This window comes from Taudactylus pleione, unplaced genomic scaffold (genome assembly GCF_031769625.1).
Source record: "Taudactylus pleione unplaced genomic scaffold, aTauple2 ptg000099l, whole genome shotgun sequence".
In the NCBI taxonomy this organism is placed as follows: Eukaryota; Metazoa; Chordata; class Amphibia; order Anura; family Myobatrachidae; genus Taudactylus; species Taudactylus pleione.
The window spans coordinates 3,620,261-3,644,794 of NW_028284501.1; positions in this window are offsets into that span (position 1 = coordinate 3,620,261).

The window sequence follows — 24,534 nt, forward strand, 5'->3', positions numbered from 1 at the left end:
CACTGCAGATAAATTAAAAATGCTTGAATCCAGATGATAAAAGAAATTCAGAGGTATTGGTTTACAAACATTTACAAATATATGAATAAGCGCTGGGGCATCGTCAAGGCTCCTCTATACCAGCGTCCCTAGCATTAAGGGTTTCACGTCCGTAAAGCAAAGCACCCCAAAAAATTCCAGCCAAGGACCACCCCCAGGGCATCACACAAAAAGGGGAAAAATGGTGATAGTGAAGTGTTAAAGGATAGGTGTGTAAAGATAAATCAAATGTTAATGAGATGTAAAAGAATTAAAATGACATAAATAATACACAAACGAATAGAAAAGTGAAAGAATATTCTATGTGAATTAAGTGGTGATGCCATGAGCAAGGTCCAGCCAGAACAATCCCGAGGCCCCACTCCCAAATGCTCACCCCAAAATAATTATTGCTACATAATAGTAGCACCCACTCTGGGTCATATAATAACAAATTGATGTACTGCATGATAACAGTACATGTATGAGCTGAGAGCTAACTTACCTTGGAGGTACCCCAAAGAACCTCCACATGGCATTATAAGGATCAGCACCTCCTCCTAATGCTGACTCCTTTTATGCCTCTAAACTGCAAGCAAAAAATATGGTAGTTGCTCAATCAGCTTAATATACTACAGGTGCTTGTAAAGGGCGGGGTTTACACTTAACACAGAAAAAAGAAAATTGCCCCCAGCACACTGCAGATAAATCAAAAATACTTGAATCCTACATGATAATAGAAATTCAGAGGTATTGGTTTACATACATTTGCAAATATATGAATAAGCGCTGGGCCATTGTCAAGGCTCCTCTATACCAGCGTCCCTAGCATTAAGGGGTTCACGTCCGAGAAGCAAGGCACACCAAAAAATTCCAGCCAAGTACCACCCCCAGGGAATCACGCGAAGAGGGGAAGAAAGGTGATAGTGAAGTGTTAAAGGATAGGTGTGTAAAGATAAATCAAGTGTTAATGAGATGTAAAAGAATTAAAATGACATAAATAATACACAAACGTAAAGAAAAGTGAAAAAATATTCTATGTGAATTAAGTGGTGATACCATGAGCAAGGTCCAGGCAGAACAATCCCGGGTGCCCCACTCCCAAATGCTCACCCCAAAATAATTATTGCTACATAATAGTAGCACCCACTCTGGGTCAAATAATAACAAATTGATGTACTGCATGACAACAGTACATGTATGAGCTGAGAGCTAACTTACCTTGGAGGTACCCCAAAAAACCTCCACATGGCACTATAAGGATCAGCACCTCCTCCTAATGCTGACTCCTTTTATGCCTCCAAACTGCATGCAAAAAATATGGTAGTTGCTCAATCAGCTTAATATACTACATGTGCTTGTAAAGGGCTGGGTTTACACTGAACACAGAAAAAAGAAAATTGCCCCCCAGCACACTGCTGCAGATAAATCAAAAATACTTGAATCCTACATGATAATAGAAATTCAGAGGTATTGGTTTACATACATTTGCAAATATATGAATAAGCGCTGGGCCATCGTCAAGGCTCCTCTATACCAGCATCCCTAGCATTAAGGGGTTCACGTCCGAGAAGCAAGGCACCCCAAAAAATTCCAGCCAAGGACCACCCCCAGGGCATCACACGAAAAGGGGAAAAAAGGTGATAATGAAGTGCTATAGGATAGGTGTGTAAAGATAAATCAAGTGTTAATGAAATGTAAAAGAATTAAAATGACATAAATAATACACAAACGTATAGAAAAGTGAAAAAAAAACTTAATTCATCTTTACACACCTATCCTTTAACACTTCACTATCACCTTTTTTCTCCTTTTCGTGTGATGCCCTGGGGGTGGTCCTTGGCTGGAATTTTTTGGGGTGCCTTGCTTCTCGGACGTGAACCCCTCAATGCTAGGGACGCTGGTATAGAGGAGCCTTGCCGATGGCCCAGTGCTTATTCATATATTTGCAAATGTATGTAAACCAATACCTCTGAATTTCTATAATCTTGTAGGATTCAAGTATTTTTGATTTATCTGCAGTGTGCTGGGGGGCAATTTTCTTTTTTCTGTGTTCAGTGTAAACCTCGCCATTTACAAGCACCTGTAGTATATTAAGCTGATTGAGCAACTACCATATTTTTTGCTTGCAGTTTGGAGGCATAAAAGGAGTCAGCATTAGGAGGAGGTGCTGATCCTTATAGTGCCATGTGGAGGTTTTTTGGGGTACATCCAAGGTAAGTTAGCTCTCAGCTCATACATGTACTGTTATCATGCAGTACATCAATTTGTTGTTATATGACCCAGAGTGGGTGCTACTATTATGTAGCAATAATTATTTTGGAGTGAGCATTTGGGAGTGGGGCCCCGGGATTGTTCTGGCTGGACCTTGCTCATGGCATCACCACTTAATTCACATAGAATATTTTTTCACTTTTCTATACGTTTTTGTATTATTTATGTCATTTTAATTCTTTTACATCTCATTAACACTTGATTTATCTTTACACACCTATCCTTTAAAACTTCACTATCACCTTTTTTCCCCTTTTCCTGTGATGCCCTGGGGGTGGTCCTTGGCTGGAATTTTTGGGGTGCCTTGCTTCTCGGACGTGAACCCCTTAATGCTAGGGATGCTGGTATAGAGGAGCCTTGACGATGGCCCAGCACTTATTCATATATTTGCAAATGTATGTAAACCAATACCTCTGAATTTCTATTATCATGTAGGATTCAAGTATTTTTGATTTATCTGCAGCAGTGTGCTGGGGGGCAATTTTATTTTTTCTGTGTTTAGTGTAAACCCAGCCCTTTACAAGCACATGTAGTATATTAAGCTGATTGAGCAACTACCATATTTTTTGCTTGCAGTTTGGAGGCATAAAAGGAGTCAGCATTAGGAAGAGGTGCTGATCCTTATAGTGCCATGTGGAGGTTTTTTGGGGTACCCCCAAGGTAAGTTAGCTCTCAGCTCATACATGTACTGTTATCATGCATTACATCAATTTGTTATTATATGACCCAGAGTGGGTGCTACTATTATGTAGCAATAATTATTTTGGGGTGAGCATTTGGGAGTGGGGTCCCCGGGATTGTTTTGGCTGGACCTTGCTCATGGCATCACCACTTAATTCACATAGAATATTTTTTCACTTTTCTATACATTTGTGTATTATTTATGTCATTTTAATTCTTTTACATCTCATTAACACTTGATTTATCTTTACACACCTATCCTTTAACACTTCACTATCACCTTTTTTCCCCTTTTCATCTGATGCCCAGGGGGTGGTCCTTGGCTGGAATTTTTTGGGGTGCCTTGCTTCACGGATGTGAACCCCTAAATGCTAGGGACGCTGGTATAGAGGAGCCTTGACGATGCCCCAGCGCTTATTCATATTTTTGCAAATGTATGTAAACCAATACCTCTGAATTTCTATTATCATGTAGGATTCAAGTATTTTTGATTTATCTGCAGTGTGCTGGGGGCCAATTTTCTTTTTTCTGTGTTCAGTGTAAACCCCGCCCTTTACAAGCACCTGTAGTATATTAAGCTGATTGAACAACTACCATATTTTTTGCTTGCAGTTTGGAGGCATAAAAGGAGTCAGCATTAGGAGGAGGTGCTGATCCTTATAGTGCCATGTGGAGGTTTTTTGGGGTACCTCCAAGATAAGTTAGCTCTCAGCTCATACACATACTGTTATCATGCAGTACATCAATTTGTTATTATATGACCCAGAGTGGGTGCTACTATTATGTAGCAATAATTATTTTGGGGTGAGCGTTTGGGAGTGGGGCCCCCGGGATTGTTCTGGCTGGACCTTGCTCATGGCATTACCACTTAATTCACATAGAATATTCTTTCACTTTTCTATACGTTTGTGTATTATTTATGTCATTTTAATTCTTTTACATCTCATTAACACTTGATTTATCTTTACACACCTATCCTTTAACACTTCACTATCACCTTTTTTACCCTTTTCGTGTGATGCCCTGGGGGTGGTCCTTGGCTGGAATTTTTTGGGGTGCCTTGCTTCTCGGACGTGAACCCCTTAATGCTAGTTATGCTGGTATAGAGGAGCCTTGATGATGGCCCAGTGCTTATTCGTATATTTGCAAATGTATGTAAACCAATACCTCTGAATTTCTATTATCATGTAGGATTCAAGTATTTTTGATTTATCTGCAGTGTGCTGGGGGCCAATTTTCTTTTTTCTGTGTTTAGTGTAAACCCCGCCCTTTACAAGCACATGTAGTATATTAAGCTGATTGAACAACTACCATATTTTTTGCTTGCAGTTTGGAGGCATAAAAGGAGTCAGCATTAGGAGGAGGTGCTGATTCTTATAGTGCCATGTGGAGTTTTTTTGGGGTACCTCCAAGGTAAGTTAGCTCTCAGCTCATACATATACTGTTATCATGCAGTACATCAATTTGTTATTATATGACCCAGAGTGGGTGCTACTATTATGTAGCAATAATTATTTTGGGGTGAGCGTTTGGGAGTGGGGCCCCCGGGATTATTCTGGCTGGACCTTGCTCATGGCATCACCACTTAATTCACATAGAATATTCTTTCACTTTTCTATTCGTTTGTGTATTATTTATGTCATTTTAATTCTTTTACATCTCATTAACACTTGATTTATCTTTACACACCTATCCTTTAACACTTCACTATCACCATTTTTCCCCTTTTCGTGTGATGCCCTGGGGGTGGTCCTTGGCTGGAATTTTTTTGGGTTCTTTGCTTCTCGGTCTTGAACCCCTTAATGCTAGGTACGCTGGTATAGAGGAGCCTTGACGATGGTCCAGCGCTTATTCATATATTTGCAAATGTATGTAAAGCAATACCTCTGAATTTCTATTATCATGTGGGATTCAAGTATTTTTGATTTATCTGCAGTGTGCTTGGGGGCAATTTTCTTTTTTCTGTGTTCAGTGTAAACCCCGCCCTTTACAAGCATCTGTAGTATATTAAGCTGATTGAGCAACTACCATATTTTTTGCTTGCAGTTTGGAGGCATAAAAGGAGTCAGCATTAGGAGGAGGTGCTGATCCTTATAGTGCCATGTGGTGGTTTTTTGGGGTACCTCCAAGGTAAGTTAGCTCTCAGCTCATACATGTACTGTTATCATGCAGTACATCAATTTGTTATTATATGACCCAGAGTGGGTGCTACTATTATGTAGCAATAATTATTTTGGGGTGAGCGTTTGGGAGTGGGGCCCCCGGGATTTTTCTGGCTGGACCTTGCTCATGGCATCACCACTTAATTCACATAGAATATGTTTTCACTTTTCTATACGTTTGTGTATTATTTATGTCATTTTAATTCTTTTACATCTCATTAACACTTGATTTATCTTTACACACCTATCCTTTAACACTTCACTATCACCTTTTTTCCCCTCTTCGTGTGATGCCCTGGGGGTGGTCCTAGGCTGGAATTTTTTGGGGTGCCTTGCTTCTCGGACATGAACCCCTTAATGCTAGGGACACTGGTATAGAGGAGCCTTGATGATGGCCCAGCGCTTATTCATATATTTGCAAATGTATGTAAACCAATACCTCTGAATTTCTATTATCATGTAGGATTCAAGTATTTTTGATTTATCTGCAGTGTGCTGGGGGCAATTTTCTTTTTTCTGTGTTCAGTGTAAACCCCACCCTTTACAAGCACCTGTAGTATATTAAGCTGATTGAGCAACTACCATATTTTTTGCTTGGACTTCTTAAGTGGACTGGAACCATTGATGCTGGAGACTGGACTGTAACTGTTGTCGCTGGAGACCAGACCTTATCCGGTGGACTTCTTAACTGGACTGGAACTGTTGAAGCTGTTGAAAGCCTGGAACCGGTGGACTAGCACTATTTGTGACTTTAGACTGTAAGCTATGGTGCAGTGACTGTTATGGATGATTTCTGTTCTCTGTATTTTATTGCATTTATTAGTTACACAATGTAAAGAGAATAGTAGTAATAATAATATGCATGTATATCAGGAACATATTATTATGCCTCTTAATTTTTTTTCAGGAGGACCTTCTTCATGATTCAATATGTGAGGACAACAACCATGCAAACTACATCTCTGGACTTGTGTAAGATCAACTTTACTACAAAGCATATAATGAAGACAGAGCAGCAGGAGTAGTAGACCCAAGACAGTTAATTTATATTATTATTAATTACTGATAACTCTCAGGCTAGACACAAGTTTTAGACTGTAGAGGTGTGATAATATATTCCTGGTATACATGGATATTTATAAAATATGTATGATTGCTATTGATGGTGTGTGAATGCTTATGTGTTATGAGTTTTAGACTGTAGCTCCAATGGGGCAGGGAATAATATGAGTGACATATATTCTTGGTACAGCATTGTTTAAAATGTTGTTGGAATGGGTTCTTGTGATTACCCTGTTTGTACCCTTTGTTATAGTACAAATTCATCCTGCCATATTTATGCAACACAGTATGTGTGTGGGTGAGTGCTTGTTTGTTATGAATGTAGTCTGTAAGTTCCAATGGGGCAGGAACTAATATGAATGACAGTCATTCTTACTCTGTAAAATGTTGCATAATTTGTTGTTGCAATGGGTTTTTGTGATAATGCCGCTTGTCTCCTATTAGCGAAATCACCCTGCCAACAGGCACATTTGCAAGGAGATACTGTATTTTTCAGTTATAGGTTATTTTGCACTCCCATTGATCCTGGAGACTAGGCTGGAACCAGTGGACTTTTTAACTAGACTTAAACCGTTGATGCTGGAGACCAGGTTGGATCTGGCAGACTTCTTAACTGGACTGGAACCATTGATCACTTACACCAGGCTGGATACAGTGGACTTCTTATTTGGACTGGAACCGTTGATGCCAGAGACCAGGCTGGATCCGGTGGCCTTCTTGTCTGGACTTAAACTATTGATGCCTGAGACCCGGCTGGATTCAGTAGACTTCTTATCTGGACTAAAAATAGTTGATGCTGGAGACCAGGCTGGTTTTGGTGGACTTCTTGAATGGGATTGAACCATTAATGCAGGAGACCCGGCTGGATCCGGTGGACTAATTAACTAATCTAGAACCATTGATGCTGGAGACCAGGCCGGATCCGGTGGACTTATTAACTGGACTGGAACCACTGATGCTGGAGACCAGGCTGGATCCGGTGGCCGCCTTGTCTGGACTTGAACCGTGGATTCTAAAGACCAGGCTAAAACCAGTTGACTTCTTGTCTGGACTTGAACCGTGGATTCTAAAGACCAGGATAAAACCAGTAGACTTCTTATCTGGACTGAAATTGTTGATGCTGGAGATCAGGCTGGTTGCGATGGACTTCTTCACTGGGATTGAACTGTTAATGCAGGAGACCCGGCTGGATCCAGTGTACTTCTTAACTAGACTGGAACCATTGTTGCTGGAGACCAAGAAGGATCCGGTGGACATTTTAACTGGACTGGAACTGCTGATGCTGGGGACCAGGCTAGATCCGGTAGCCTTCTTGTCTGGACTTGAACCGTTGACACCTGAGACCTGGCTGGATCCAGTGGACTTCTTATCTGGACTAAAAATTGTTGATGCTGGAGACCAGGTTGGATCTGGTGGAATACTGAACTGGACTTGAACTGTTGATACAAGATACCTGGCTGGTTCCGGTGGACTTCTTAACTAGACTAGAACCGTTGATGCTGGAGACCAGGCCAGATCCTGTGGACATTTTAACGGGACTGAAACCACTGACACTGGAGACCAGGCAGGATCCGGTGGACTTCCTAACAGGACTGGAACTGTGGATTCTAAAGACCAGGCTGGATCCGGTGGATGACTTATCTGGACTGGAACCATTGATGCTGGAGATTGGACTGGAACTGTTGATGCTGGAGACCAGGCCTTATCCGGTGGACTTCTTAACTGGACTGGAACCGTTGACATTGGAGACCAGGCTGGATCCGGAGCATCACCACTCCCATTATGACATCACAATGTCAGTCTCACTTTTAAACCACTTAAGTACTCCCATTATGACATAATTTTCTCACTCCCATTATGAAGTCACACTGTCCCGCCCATTTTTAAGACACATCACCTTTCCCATTATGACATCTCAATGTCACTCTCATTATTAAACCACTTTAGTACTCCCATTATGACCTCACACTGTCACTCACATTTTTACATCACATCGACACTCCCATTATGACATCACTGTCATCCTCATTAATAAACCACTTAAGTACTCCCACTATAACATCACAATGTCACTCCCACTATGATGTCACACTGTAAAACCCATTTTAACATCACATCTCCACTCCCATTATGACATTACAATGTCATTCTCATTATTAAACCACATTTGTACTCCCATTATGACATCTAAATGTCACTCCCATTATGATGTCACACTGTCCCTCCCATTTTAATGTCACATAGCCACTCCTATTATGACATCACAATATCATTCTCATTATTAAACCACTGTACTACTTCCATTATTACATCACAATGTTACTCCTATTATGATGTCACATGGAAAAACCATTTTAACATCACATCTCCACTCCCATTATGACATCACAATGTCATTCTCATTTATAAACCACTTATGTACTCCCATTATGACATCACAATGTTACTCCCATTATGATGTCACACTGTCCTTCCCATATTTTTTGTCACATAGGCATTCCCAATATGACATCAAAATATCATTCTCATTAATAAACCATTTTAGTACTTCCATTATGACATCACAATGTCCTAACCATTTTTATGTCACATAGGCACTCCCATTATGTCATCACAATTTCATTCTCATTAATAAACCACTTTAGTACTTCCATTATGACATCACAATGTCACTCCCATTATGATGTCACACGAGACGTAAGATCTAGAGTCTTGGCAACACCTGGATGACCCCCAGCTTTGGACGAATGGAAATCCTTAAGAACTGCTTGCGGGACCTTACAGGAATGAACATTAACCCTCTAGGCATTTCTGGAGGAGCTTCAGCCTGATGCTGTCTCAGAGAGTCTGCCAAGGTCCTTGTTATGGCCAAATGGATCCGAGTAGAAGGGATGATGGTCTCCTCTTTATCTGAAGAATACAGGTCAGTGGGGAAGCTTTGGGACAGAGCATCCGCCTTAACGCTCTTAGACCCAGGCCGAAAAGAGATGTTGAAATTAAACCGAGTGAAAAACAAGGCCCATCGTGCCTGCCTGGCATTCAATCTCTTGGCGGACTCAATGTATGCCAGATTTTTATGATCCATTAAGATGGACACTACATGGTTAGCCCCTTCTAACCAGTGTCGCCAGTCTTCAAATGCCCACTTAATAGCCAAGAGCTCACAATTGCCCCACGTCGTAACTTCTCTCAGCTGCTTGAAATTTCCTAGAGAAGAAGGCACAAGGATGTAGTTTGTTGTCTCTCAGATCCATCTGAGAAAGAATGGCCCCAACTCCGACTTCCGAGGCATCTACCTCCACCACAAAAGGGAGGTCGGGATCAAGATGACTAAGGACGGGTGCACACACAAAGGCTGACTTGAGTTGTTTGAAAGCCAATATGGCTTTGGGAGGCCAATTACAGACATCTAAACTCCTTCTTGGTAAGTTCCACAATCGGAAATACAATAGTCGAGAATGATTTGATGAAGCAGCGGTAATAATTCAAGAATCCTAGGAACCGTTGAATGGCCTTGAGAGATGTGGGTTGTTCCCAGTCTAAAACTGCCTTCACCTTACTTGGGTCCATAGAGAACCCTGACGAGGAAATAATATAACCCAAGAAGGAGATCTGTTCCACCTCAAATTCACACTTCTCCAATTTGGCGTAAAGACTATTCTCCAGGAGTCTTTGTAACAACTGCCTGACATGTTGTCGGTGTTTCTCCAGGGACTTAGAAAAAATGAGAATGTCATCTAAGTATACCACAGCGAAAACTTCCAGAAAATCTCTCAGGACCTTATTAATAAAATCTTGTAAGACAACAGGGGCATTGGACAGACCAAATGGCATCACCAAGTACTCGAAATGCCCTGAGTGGGTGTTGAAAGCTGTCTTCCACTCATCTCCTTTGCGGATGTGAATGAGGTTGTAAGCTCCATGTAAATCAATTTTGGAGAAGATTAAGGCCCCCGTAATTGATCAAAAAGGACTGAGATCAGAGGCAGAGGGTATGCATTCTTCACTGTTATTTTGTACAGGCCACGAAAGTCAATGCAGGGCCGGAGGGATCCATCCTTCTTCTGAACGAAGAAAAACCCTGCACCCACTGGAGATTTAGATGGTCGAATGAACCCCTTTTCAACAGTATCTTGAATGTACTCCTGCATTGCCTTATCCTCAGGGATTGATAGTCATCACCAAGTACTCGAAATGCCCTGAGTGGGTGTTGAAAGCTGTCTTCCACTCATCTCCTTTGCGGATGTGAATGAGGTTGTAAGCTCCATGTAAATCAATTTTGGAGAAGATTAAGGCCCCCGTAATTGATCGAAAAGGACTGAGATCAGAGGCAGAGGGTATGCATTCTTCACTGTTATTTTGTACAGGCCACGAAAGTCAATGCAGGGCCGGAGGGATCCATCCTTCTTCTGAACGAAGAAGAACCCTGCACCCACTGGGGATTTAGATGGTCGAATGAACCCCTTTTCAACAGTATCTTGAATGTACTCCTGCATTGCCTTATCCTCAGGGATTGATAGTGCATACAGCCTACCCTTAGGAAGTCTGACATCCAGTATCAGGTCGATTGCACAATCGAATGGGCGATGAGGTGGCATTTTTTTTAGAAAAAACTTCCACGAGATCGCAGTATGGAGCAGGAAACTTAGGGGAGTCAATGGAGATGACAGTGGCAAGACGAACTGGATGGGACAGGCAATGGACAAAACAAGAAGGACCCCACTGAAGAATCTCCCCCGTCTGCCACTGAATAACCGGGTTGTGCTTCTTCAGCCATGGTAAGCCTAACACAACGGGAGCCATGGGACACTGGAGGAGAAGAAATGAAAGCTCTTCTTGATGCAAGGCACTTACTGTCAACTGAATAGGTGGCATCCGGGAAGTAACAGGGACTGAAGACAGACACTTCCCATCCAGACCAATGACAGCAACTGGAGTATCTAGAGTTTCGGGAAGTAGACCCGTGAGAGAGGTTTTTAGCAACGCAGTAAAAAAGACTGAATTTTTTTGAGAGATGGATGCAAGGCCCAGGTATCTCTCCACAAACATCTAGACCTTGTCGGTTCCCGACTTTACAGGACAGTGTTGGGTCAAATGTCCCTTGCCTCCGCAATACATACACAGACCCAGTGAGCGCCTTCTCCGTTTTTCTTCTGCTGGAAGACGGTAGGCTCCAAGTTGCATTGGCTCATCCTGTTCGGTGGCCGGAATCCGAAGAGAGGAACGAGGAGCTTGCGATAGCAGGTTCCTGTCCAGCATGTGCTCCTGGAGACGTCAGTCTATCCGGATAGACAAACTCATGAGGTCATCCAGGGTGCTTGTGGTGGGATGTTGGACAAGGATGTCCTTGATCTGGTCAGACAGCCCCCACCGAAACTGACTACGCAGCGCAGGACCATTCCATCCAGAGTCCACGGCCCACTTCCGGAACTCTATACAGTAATCCTCCGCAGCCTGGCTTCCCTGTTTCAGAGAGCGGAGGCAGGCTTCTGCCATAGCTGTTTTGTCGGGATCGTCATAAAGCAGTCCCAAGGCAGCGAAGAAGGCATCCACCGTCTGGAGTGCAGAAGAAGTGGGAGGTAGCCCAAATGCCCAGGTCTGTGGGTCCCCCTGCAGAAGGGAATTAATAATCCCGACTCGCTGGACTTCGGAACCGGAGGAGTTAGGCCTGAGTCTAAAGTACAGCTTACAAGCATCCATGAAATTGCCAGTCTTTACGGCTTCCAGAAAAGCGATCAGGCAAGTGAAGTTTGGGTTCACAAACTGTGGCAAGAAGTGGAGCGGACCGTGGCTCCTCAACTTTAAGGGAGAGTTCCTGGACTTTTTGAGTTAACACCTGAATCTGGGAGGCCAGGATATGCACCGGATTCTGACTGGGCTCCATGATTAACCTACTTTAGTTTGGCCGGTGATAATGTTATGGGTTGGACGGTTAATCAGGCAAGAGAATATGAGATGCCGCCTGTGGGCAGTAAGAGCAGCCTTGAGGGCTGGTTGTGGCCTTTACAGTTGTGGCCAAGGGACTGGTGATTGAGAAGCAGCCTTGAGGGCTGGTTGTGGCCTTTATAGTCGTGGCCAAGGGACTGGTGATGTGAAGCAGCCTTGAGGGCTGGTTGTGGCCTTTATAGTCGTGGCCAATGGACTGGTGATGTGAAGCAGCCTTGTCATTCTCATTAATAAACCACTTTAGTACTCCCATTATGACATCACAATGTCACTCGCATTATGATGTCACAATGTCCTTCCCATTTTTTTTTACATAGGCACTCCCATTATGACATCACAATGTCATTCTCATTAATAAACCACTTTAATACTTGCTTTATGACATCACAATGTTACTCCCATTATGATGTCACACTGTAAACCCCATTTTAACATCAAATTTTAACTCCCATTATGACATCGCAATGTCATTCTCATTATTAAACATTTTTAGTACTCCAATTATGACATCACAATGTTACTCCCATTATGATGTCAAACTGTGAAATCCATTTTAACATCAAATCTTAACTCCCATTATGACATCACAATGTCATTCTCATTATTAAACCACTTTAGATCTCCCATTATGACATCACAATGTCTCTCGCATTATGATGTCACAATGTCCTTCCCATTTTTTGTTAAATAGGCACACCCATTATGACATCACAATGTCATTCTCATTATTAGACCATTTTACTACTCCCATTATGATGTCACAATGTCCTACCCATTTTTTTCACATAAGCACTCCCATTATGACATCACAGTGTCATTCTCATTAATAAACCACTTTAGTACTCCCATTATGACATCACAATGTCATTCTCATTATTAAACCACTTTAGTACTCAAATTATGATACCACAATGAAACTCTCATTATGATGTCACAATGTAAACCCCATTTTTACATCAAATTTTAACTCCCATTATGACATCACAATGTCATTGTCATTATTAAACCACTTTAGTACTCCCATTATGACATCACAATGTCACTCGCATTATGATGTCACAATGTCCTTCCCATTTTTTTTTACATAGGCACTCCCATTATGACATCACAATGTCATTCTCATTAATAAACCAGTTTAATACTTGCTTTAGGACATCACAATGTTACTCCCATTATGATGTCACACTGTAAACCCCATTTTAACATCAAATTTTAACTCCCATTATGACATCGCAATGTCATTCTCAATAATAAACCACGTTAGTACTCCCATTATGACATCACAATGTCACTCGCATTATGATGTCACACTGTAAACCCCATTTTAACATCAAATCTTAACTCCCATTATGACATCACAATGTCACTCGCATTATGAGGTCACACTATAAACCCAATTTTAACATCAAATCTTATTTTCCAGTATGACATCACAATGTCATTCTCATTATTAAACCACATTATTTCTCCCTCTATGACATCACAATGTCACTCGCATTATGATGTCACAATGTCCTTCCAATTTTTTGTTACTTCGGCACTCCCATTATGACATCACAATGTCATTCTCATTAATAAACCACCTTAGTACTTCCACTATGACATCACAATGTTACTCCCTTTATGATGTCACACTGTAAACCCCATTTTAACATCAAATTTTAACTCCCATTATGACATCACAATGTCATTCTCATTATTAAACCACTTTAGTACTCCCATTATGACATCACAAGGTCATTCTCATTATTAAACCACTTTAGTACTCCAATTATGACATCACAATGTCACTCACATTATGATGTCACAATGTAAACCCCATTTTTACTTCAAATTTTAACTCCCATTATGACATCACAATGTCATTCTCATTATTAAACCTCTTTATTACTCCCATTATGACATCACAATGTCACACGTATTATGATGTCACAATCTTCTTCCCATTTTTTTTTACATAGGCACTCCCATTATGACATCACAATGTCATTCTCATTAATAAACCACTTTAGTACTTGCATTATGACATCGCAATGTTACTCCCATTATGATGTCACACTGTAAACCTAATTTTAACATCAAATTTGAACTCCTATTATGACATCACAATGTCATTCGCATTATTAAACCACTTTAGTACTCCCATTATGACAACACAATGTCACTTGCATTATGATGTCACAATGTAAACCTCATTTTAACATCAAATATTAACTCCAATTATGAAATCACAATGTGATTCTCATTATTAAACCAATTTAATACTCCCATTATGACATCACAATGTCACTTGCATTATGATGTCACAATATCCTTCCCAATTTTGTCACATAGGCACTCCCATTATGACATCACAATGTCACTCGCATTATGATGTCACACTGTAAACCCCATTTTAACATCAAATCTTAACTCCCATTATGAAGTCACAATGTCATTGTCATTATTAAACCCCTTTAGTACTCCCATTGTGACATCACAATGTCACATGCATTATGATGTCACAATGTCCTTCCCATTTTTTTTTACATAGGCACTCCCATTATGACATCACAATGTCATTCTCATTAATAAACCACTTTAATACTTGCTTTATGACATCACAATGTTACTCCCATTATGATGTCACACTGTAAACCCCATTTTAACATCAAATTTTAACTCCCATTATGACATCGCAATGTCATTCTCATTAATAAACCACTTTAGTACTCCCATTATGACATCACAATGTCATTCTCATTATTAAACCACTTTAGTACTCAAATTATGACACCACAATGAAACTCTCATTATGATGTCACTCTGTTAACCCCATTTTAACATCAAATTTTAACTCCCATTATGACATCACAATGTCATTCTCATTAATAAACCACTTTAGTACTCCCATTATGACATCACAATGTCACTCTCATTATGATGTCACAATGTAAACCCCATTTTAACATCAAATTTTAACTCCCATTATGACATCACAATGTCATTCTCATTATTAAACCACTTTAGTACTCCCATTATGACATCACAATGTCACTCGCAATATGATGTCACAATGTCCTTCCCATTTTTTTTTACATAGGCACTCCCATTATGACATCACAATGTCATTCTCATTAATAAACCACTTTAATACTTGCTTTATGACATCACAATGTTACTCCCATTATGATGTCACACTGTAAACCCCATTTTAACATCAAATTTTAACTCCCATTATGACATCGCAATGTCATTCTCTTTAATAAACCACTTTAGTGCTCCCATTATGACATCACAATGTCACTCGCATTATGATGTCAAACTGTAAACCCCATTTTAACATCAAATCTTAACTCCCATTATGACATCACAATGTCATTCTCATTATTAAACATTTTTAGTACTCCAATTATGACATCACAATGTTACTCCCATTATGATGTCAAACTGTGAAATCCATTTTAACATCAAATCTTAACTCCCATTCTGACATCACAATGTCATTCTCATTATTAAACCACTTTAGATCTCCCATTATGACATCACAATGTCACTCGCATTATGATGTCACAATGTCCTTCCCATTTTTTGTTAAATAGGCACAACCATTATGACATCACAGTGTCATTCTCATTATTAGACCATTTTACAACTCCCATTATGATGTCACAATGTCCTACCCATTTTTTTCACATAAGCACTCCCATTATGACATCACAATGTCAATCTCATTAATAAACCACTTTAGTACTCCCATTATGACATCACAATGTCATTCTCATTATTAAACCACTTAAGTACTCAAATTATGACACCATAATGAAACTCTCATTATGATGTCACTTTGTAAACCCCATTTTAACATCAAATTTTAACTCCCATTATGACATCACAATGTCATTCTCATTATTAAACCACTTTAGTACTCCCATTATGACATCACAATGTCACTCGCATTATGATGTCACAATGTCCTTCCCATTTTTTTTTACATAGGCACTCCCATTATGACATCACAATGTCATTCTCATTAATAAACCACTTTAATTCTTGCTTTATGACATCACAATGTTACTCCAATTATGATGTCACACTGTAAACCTCATTTTAACATCAAATTTTAACTCCGATTATGACATCGCAATGTCATTCTCATTAATAAACCACTTTAGTACTCCCATTATGACATCACAATGTCACTCGCATTATGATGTCACACTGTAAACCCCATTTTAACATCAAATCTTAACTCCCATTATGACATCACAATGTCATTCTCATTATTAAACATTTTTAGTACTCCAATTATGACATCACAATGTTACTCCCATTATGATGTCAAACTGTGAAATCCATTTTAACATCAAATCTTAACTCCCATTATGACATCACAATGTCATTCTCATTATTAAACCACTTTAGTACTCCCATTATGACATCACAATGTCATTCTCATTATTAAACCACTTTAGTACTCAAATTATGATACCACAATGAAACTCTCATTATGATGTCACAATGTAAACCCCATTTTAACATCAAATTTTAACTGCCATTATGACATCACAATGTCATTGTCATTATTAAACCACTTTAGTACTCCCATTATGACATCACAATGTCACTCGCATTATGATGTCACAATGTCCTTCCCATTTTTTTTTACATAGGCACTCCCATTATGACATCACAATGTCATTCTCATTAATAAACCAGTTTAATACTTGCTTTAGGACATCACAATGTTACTCCTATTATGATGTCACACTGTAAACCCCATTTTAACATCAAATTTTAACTCCCATTATGACATCGCAATGTCATTCTCAATAAAATAATAAACCATGTTAGTACTCCTATTATGACATCACAATGTCACTCGCATTATGATGTCACACTGTAAACCCCATTTTAACTTCAAATCTTAACTCCCATTATGACATCACAATGTCACTCGCATTATGATGTCACACTATAAACCCCATTTTAACATCAAATCTTATTTTCCATTATGACATCACAATGTCATTCTCATTATTAAACCACATTATTTCTCCCTCTATGACATCACAATGTCACTCGCATTATGATGTCACAATGTCCTTCCAATTTTTTGTTACATCGGCACTCCCATTATGACATCACAATGTCATTCTCATTAATAAACCACTTTAGTACTCCCATTATGACATCACAATGTCACTCGCATTATGATGTCACACTGTAAACCCCATTTTAACATCAAATCTTAACTCCCATTATGACATCACAATGTAATTCTCATTATTAAACATTTTTAGTACTCCAATTATGACATCACAATGTTTCTCCCATTATGATGTAAAACTGTGAAATCCATTTTAACATCAAATCTTAACTCCCATTATGACATCACAATGTCATTCTCATTATTAAACCACTTTAGTACTCCCATTATGACATCACAATGTCTCTTGCATTATGATGTCACAATGTCCTTCCCATTTTTTGTTAAATAGGCACACCCATTATGACATCACAATGTCATTCTCATTATTAGACCATTTTACTACTCCCATTATGATGTCACAATGTCCTTCCCATTTTTTTTTACATAGGCACTCCCATTATGACATCACAATGTCATTCTCATTAATAAACCAGTTTAATACTTGCTTTAGGACATCACAATGTTACTCCCATTATGATGTCACACTGTAAACCCCATTTTAACATCAAATTTTAACTCCCATTATGACATCGCAATGTCATTCTCAATAATAAACCATGTTAGTACTCCCATTATGACATCACAATGTCACTCGCATTATGATGTCACACTGTAAACCCCATTTTAACATCAAATCTTAACTCCCATTATGACATCACAATGTCACTCGCATTATGATGTCACACTATAAACCCCATTTTAACATCAAATCTTATTTTCCATTATGACATCACAATGTCATTCTCATTATTAAACCACATTATTTCTCCCTCTATGACATCACAATGTCACTCGCATTATGATGTCACAATGTCCTTCCAATTTTTTGTTACATCGGCACTCCCATTATGACATCACAATGTCATTCTCATTAATAAACCACCTTAGTACTTCCACTATTTCATCACAATGTTACTCCCATTATGATGTCACACTGTAAACCCCATTTTAACATCAAATTTTAACTCCCATTATGACATCACAATGTCATTCTCATTATTAAACTACTTTAGTACTCCCATTATGACATCACAAGGTCATTCTCATTATTAAACCACTTTAGTACTCCAATTATGACATCACAATGTCACTCACATTATGATGTCACAATGTAAACCCCATTTTTACATCAAATTTTAACTCCCATTATGACATCACAATGTCATTCTCATTATTAAACCACTTTATTACTCCCATTATGACATCACAATGTCACACGTATTATGATGTCACAATCTTCTTCCCATTTTTTTTTACATAGGCACTCCCATTATGATATCACAATGTCATTCTCATTAATAAACCACTTTAGTACTTGCATTATGACATCACAATGTTACTCCCATTATGATGTCACACTGTAAACCTAATTTTAACATCAAATTTGAACTCCTATTATGACATCACAATGTCATTTGCTTTATTAAACCACTTTAGTACTCCCATTATGACAACACAATGTCACTTGCATTATGATGTCACAATGTAAACCCCATTTTAACATCAAATATTAACTCCCATTATGAAATCACAATGTGATTCTCATTATTAAACCAATTTAATACTCCCATTATGACATCACAATGTCACTTGCATTATGATGTCACAATATCCTTCCCAATTTTGTCACATAGGCACTCCCATTATGACATCACAATGTCACTCGCATTATGATGTCACACTGTAAACCCCATTTTAACATCAAATCTTAACTCCCATTATGAAGTCACAATGTCATTGTCATTATTAAACCCCTTTAGTACTCCCATTGTGACATGACAATGTCACTTGCATTATGATGTCACAATGTCCATCCCATTTTTTTTACATAGGCACTCCCATTATGACATCACAATGTCATTCTCAATAATAAACCACTTTAATACTTGCTTTATGACATCACAATGTTACTCCCATTATGATGTCACACTGTAAACCCCATTTTAACATCAAATTTTAACTCCCATTATGACATCGCAATGTCATTCTCATTAATAAACCACTTTAGTACTCCCATTATGACATCACAATGTCATTCTCATTATTAAACCACTTTAGTACTAAAATTATGACACCACAATGAAACTCTCATTATGATGTCACTCTGTAAACCCCATTTTAACATCAAATTTTAACTCCCATTATGACATCACAATGTCATTCTCATTAATAAACCACTTTGGTACTCCCATTATGACATCACAATGTCACTCTCATTATAATGTCACAATGTAAACCCCATTTTAACATCAAATTTTAACTCCCATTATGACATCACAATGTCATTCTCATTATTAAACCACTTTAGTACTCCCATTATGACATCACAATGTCACTCGCATTATGATGTCACAATGTCCTTCCCATTTTTTTTTACATAGGCACTCCCATTATGACATCACAATGTCATTCTCATTAATAAACCACTTTAATACTTGCTTTATGACATCACAATGTTACTCCCATTATGATGTCACACTGTAAACCCTATTTTAACATCAAATTTTAACTCCCATTATGACATCGCAATGTCATTCTCTTTAATAAACCACTTTAGTACTCCCATTATGACATCACAATGTCACTCGCATTATGATGTCAAACTGTAAACCCCATTTTAACATCAAATATTAACTCCCATTATGACATCACAATGTCATTCTCATTATTAAACATTTTTAGTACTCCAATTATGACATCACAATGTTACTCCCATTATGATGTCAAACTGTGAAATCCATTTTAACATCAAATCTTAACTCCCATTATGACATCACAATGTCATTCTCATTATTAAACCACTTTAGATCTCCCATTATGACATCACAATGTCACTCGCATTATGATGTCACAATGTCCTTCCCATTTTTTGTTAAATAGGCACACCCATTATGACATCACAGTGTCATTCTCATTATTAGACCAATTTACAACTCCCATTATGATGTCACAATGTCCTACCCATTTTTTTCACATAAGCACTCCCATTATGACATCACAATGTCTATCTCATTAATAAACCACTTTAGTACTCCCATTATGACATCACAATGTCGTTCTCATTATTAAACCACTTTAGTACTCAAATTATGACACCATAATGAAACTCTCATTATGATGTCACTTTGTAAACCCCATTTTAACATCAAATTTTAACTCCCATTATGACATCACAATGTCAATCTCATTATTAAACCACTTTAGTACTCCCATTATGACATCACAATGTCACTCGCATTATGATGTCACAATGTCCTTTCCTTTTTTTTTTTACATAGGCACTCCCATTATGACATCACAATGTCATTCTCATTAATAAACCACTTTAATTCTTGCTTTATGACATCACAATGTTACTCCAATTATGATGTCACACTGTAAACCCCATTTTAACATCAAATTTTAACTCCGATTATGACATCGCAATGTCATTCTCATTAATAAACCTCTTTAGTACTCCCATTATGACATCACAATGTCAGTCGCATTATGATGTCACACTGTAAACCCCATTTTAACATCAAATCTTAACTCCCATTATGACATCACAATGTCATTCTCATTATTAAACATTTTTAGTACTCCAATTATGACATCACAATGTTACTCCCATTATGATGTCAAACTGTGAAATCCATTTTAATATCAAATCTTAACTCCCATTATGACATCACAATGTCATTCTCATTATTAAACCACTTTACTACTCCCATCATGACATCACAATGTCACTCGCAATATGATGTCACAATGTCCTTCCCATTTTTTGTTAAATAGGCACACCCATTATGACATCACAATGTCATTCTCATTATTAGACCATTTTACTACTCCCATTATGATGTCACAATGTCCTACCCATTTTTTTCACATAAGCACTCCCATTATGACATCACAGTGTCATTCTCATTAATAAACCACTTTAGTACTCCCATTATGACATCACAATGTCATTCTCATTATTAAACCACTTTAGTACTCAAATTATGATACCACAATGAAACTCTCATTATGATGTCACAATGTAAACACCATTTTTACATCAAATTTTAACTCCCATTATGACATCACAATGTCATTGTCATTATTAAACCACTTTAGTACTCCCATTATGACATCACAATGTCACTCGCATTATGATTTCACAATGTCCTTCCCATTTTTTTTTACATAGGCACTCCCATTATGACATCACAATGTCATTCTCATTAATAAACCAGTTTAATACTTGCTTTAGGACATCACAATGTTACTCCCATTATGATGTCACACTGTAAACCCCATTTTAACATCAAATTTTAACTCCCATTATGACATCGCAATGTCATTCTCAATAATAAACCATGTTAGTACTCCCATTATGACATCACAATGTCACTCGCATTATGATGTCACACTGTAAACCCCATTTTAACATCAAAACTTAACTCCCATTATGACATCACAATGTCACTCGCATTATGATGTCACACTATAAACCCCATTTTAACATCAAATCTTATTTTCCATTATGACATCACAATGTCATTCTCATTATTAAACCACATTATTTCTCCCTCTATGACATCACAATGTCACTCGCATTATGATGTCACAATGTCCTTCCAATTTTTTGTTACATCGGCACTCCCATTATGACATCACAATGTCATTCTCATTAATAAACCACCTTAGTACTTCCACTATTTCATCACAATGTTACTCCCATTATGATGTCACACTGTAAACCCCATTTTAACATCAAATTTTAACTCCCATTATGACATCACAATGTCATTCTCATTATTAAACTACTTTAGTACTCCCATTATGACATCACAAGGTCATTCTCATTATTAAACCACTTTAGTACTCCAATTATGACATCACAATGTCACTCACATTATGATGTCACAATGTAAACCACATTTTTACATCAAATTTTAACTCCCATTATGACATCACAATGTCATTCTCATTATTAAACCACTTTATTACTCCCATTATGACATCACAATGTCACACGTATTATGATGTCACAATCTTCTTCCCATTTTTTTTTACATAGGCACTCCCATTATGATATCACAATGTCATTCTCATTAATAAACCACTTTAGTACTTGCATTATGACATCACAATGTTACTCCCATTATGATGTCACACTGTAAACCTAATTTTAACATCAAATTTGAACTCCTATTATGACATCACAATGTCATTTGCTTTATTAAACCACTTTAGTACTCCCATTATGACAACACAATGTCACTTGCATTATGATGTCACAATGTAAACCCCATTTTAACATCAAATATTAACTCCCATTATGAAATCACAATGTGATTCTCATTATTAAACCAATTTAATACTCCCATTATGACATCACAATGTCACTTGCATTATGATGTCACAATATCCTTCCCAATTTTGTCACATAGGCACTCCCATTATGACATCACAATGTCACTCGCATTATGATGTCACACTGTAAACCCCATTTTAACATCAAATCTTAACTCCCATTATGAAGTCACAATGTCATTGTCATTATTAAACCCCTTTAGTACTCCCATTGTGACATGACAATGTCACTTGCATTATGATGTCACAATGTCCATCCCATTTTTTTTACATAGTCACTCCCATTATGACATCACAATGTCATTCTCAATAATAAACCACTTTAATACTTGCTTTATGACATCACAATGTTACTCCCATTATGATGTCACACTGTAAACCCCATTTTAACATCAAATTTTAACTCCGATTATGACATCGCAATGTCATTCTCATTAATAAACCACTTTAGTACTCCCATTATGACATCACAATGTCATTCTCATTATTAAACCACTTTAGTACTAAAATTATGACACCACAATGAAACTCTCATTATGATGTCACTCTGTAAACCCCATTTTAACATCAAATTTTAACTCCCATTATGACATCACAATGTCATTCTCATTAATAAACCACTTTAGTACTCCCATTATGACATCACAATGTCACTCTCATTATGATGTCACAATGTAAACCCCATTTTAACATCAAATTTTAACTCCCATTATGACATCACAATGTCATTCTCATTATTAAACCACTTTAGTACTCCCATTATGACATCACAATGTCACTCGCATTATGATGTCACAATGTCCTTCCCATTTTTTTTTACATAGGCACTCCCATTATGACATCACAATGTCATTCTCATTAATAAACCACTTTAATACTTGCTTTATGACATCACAATGTTACTCCCATTATGATGTCACACTGTAAACCCTATTTTAACATCAAATTTTAACTCCCATTATGACATCGCAATGTCATTCTCTTTAATAAACCACTTTAGAACTCCCATTATGACATCACAATGTCACTCGCATTATGATGTCAAACTGTAAACCCCATTTTAACATCAAATATTAACTCCCATTATGACATCACACTGTCATTCTCATTATTAAACATTTTTAGTACTCCAATTATGACATCACAATGTTACTCCCATTATGATGTCAAACTGTGAAATCCATTTTAACATCAAATCTTAACTCCCATTATGACATCACAATGTCATTCTCATTATTAAACCACTTTAGATCTCCCATTATGACATCACAATGTCACTCGCATTATGATGTCACAATGTCCTTCCCATTTTTTGTTAAATAGGCACACCCATTATGACATCACAGTGTCATTCTCATTATTAGACCATTTTACAACTCCCATTATGATGTCACAATGTCCTACCCATTTTTTTCACATAAGCACTCCCATTATGACATCACAATGTCTATCTCATTAATAAACCACTTTAGTACTCCCATTATGACATCACAATGTCGTTCTCATTATTAAACCACTTTAGTACTCAAATTATGACACCATAATGAAACTCTCATTATGATGTCACTTTGTAAACCCCATTTTAACATCAAATTTTAACTCCCATTATGACATCACAATGTCAATCTCATTATTAAACCACTTTAGTACTCCCATTATGACATCACAATGTCACTCGCATTATGATGTCACAATGTCCTTTCCTTTTTTTTTTTACATAGGCTCTCCCATTATGACATCACAATGTCATTCTCATTAATAAACCACTTTAATTCTTGCTTTATGACATCACAATGTTACTCCAATTATGATGTCACACTGTAAACCCCATTTTAACATCAAATTTTAACTCCGATT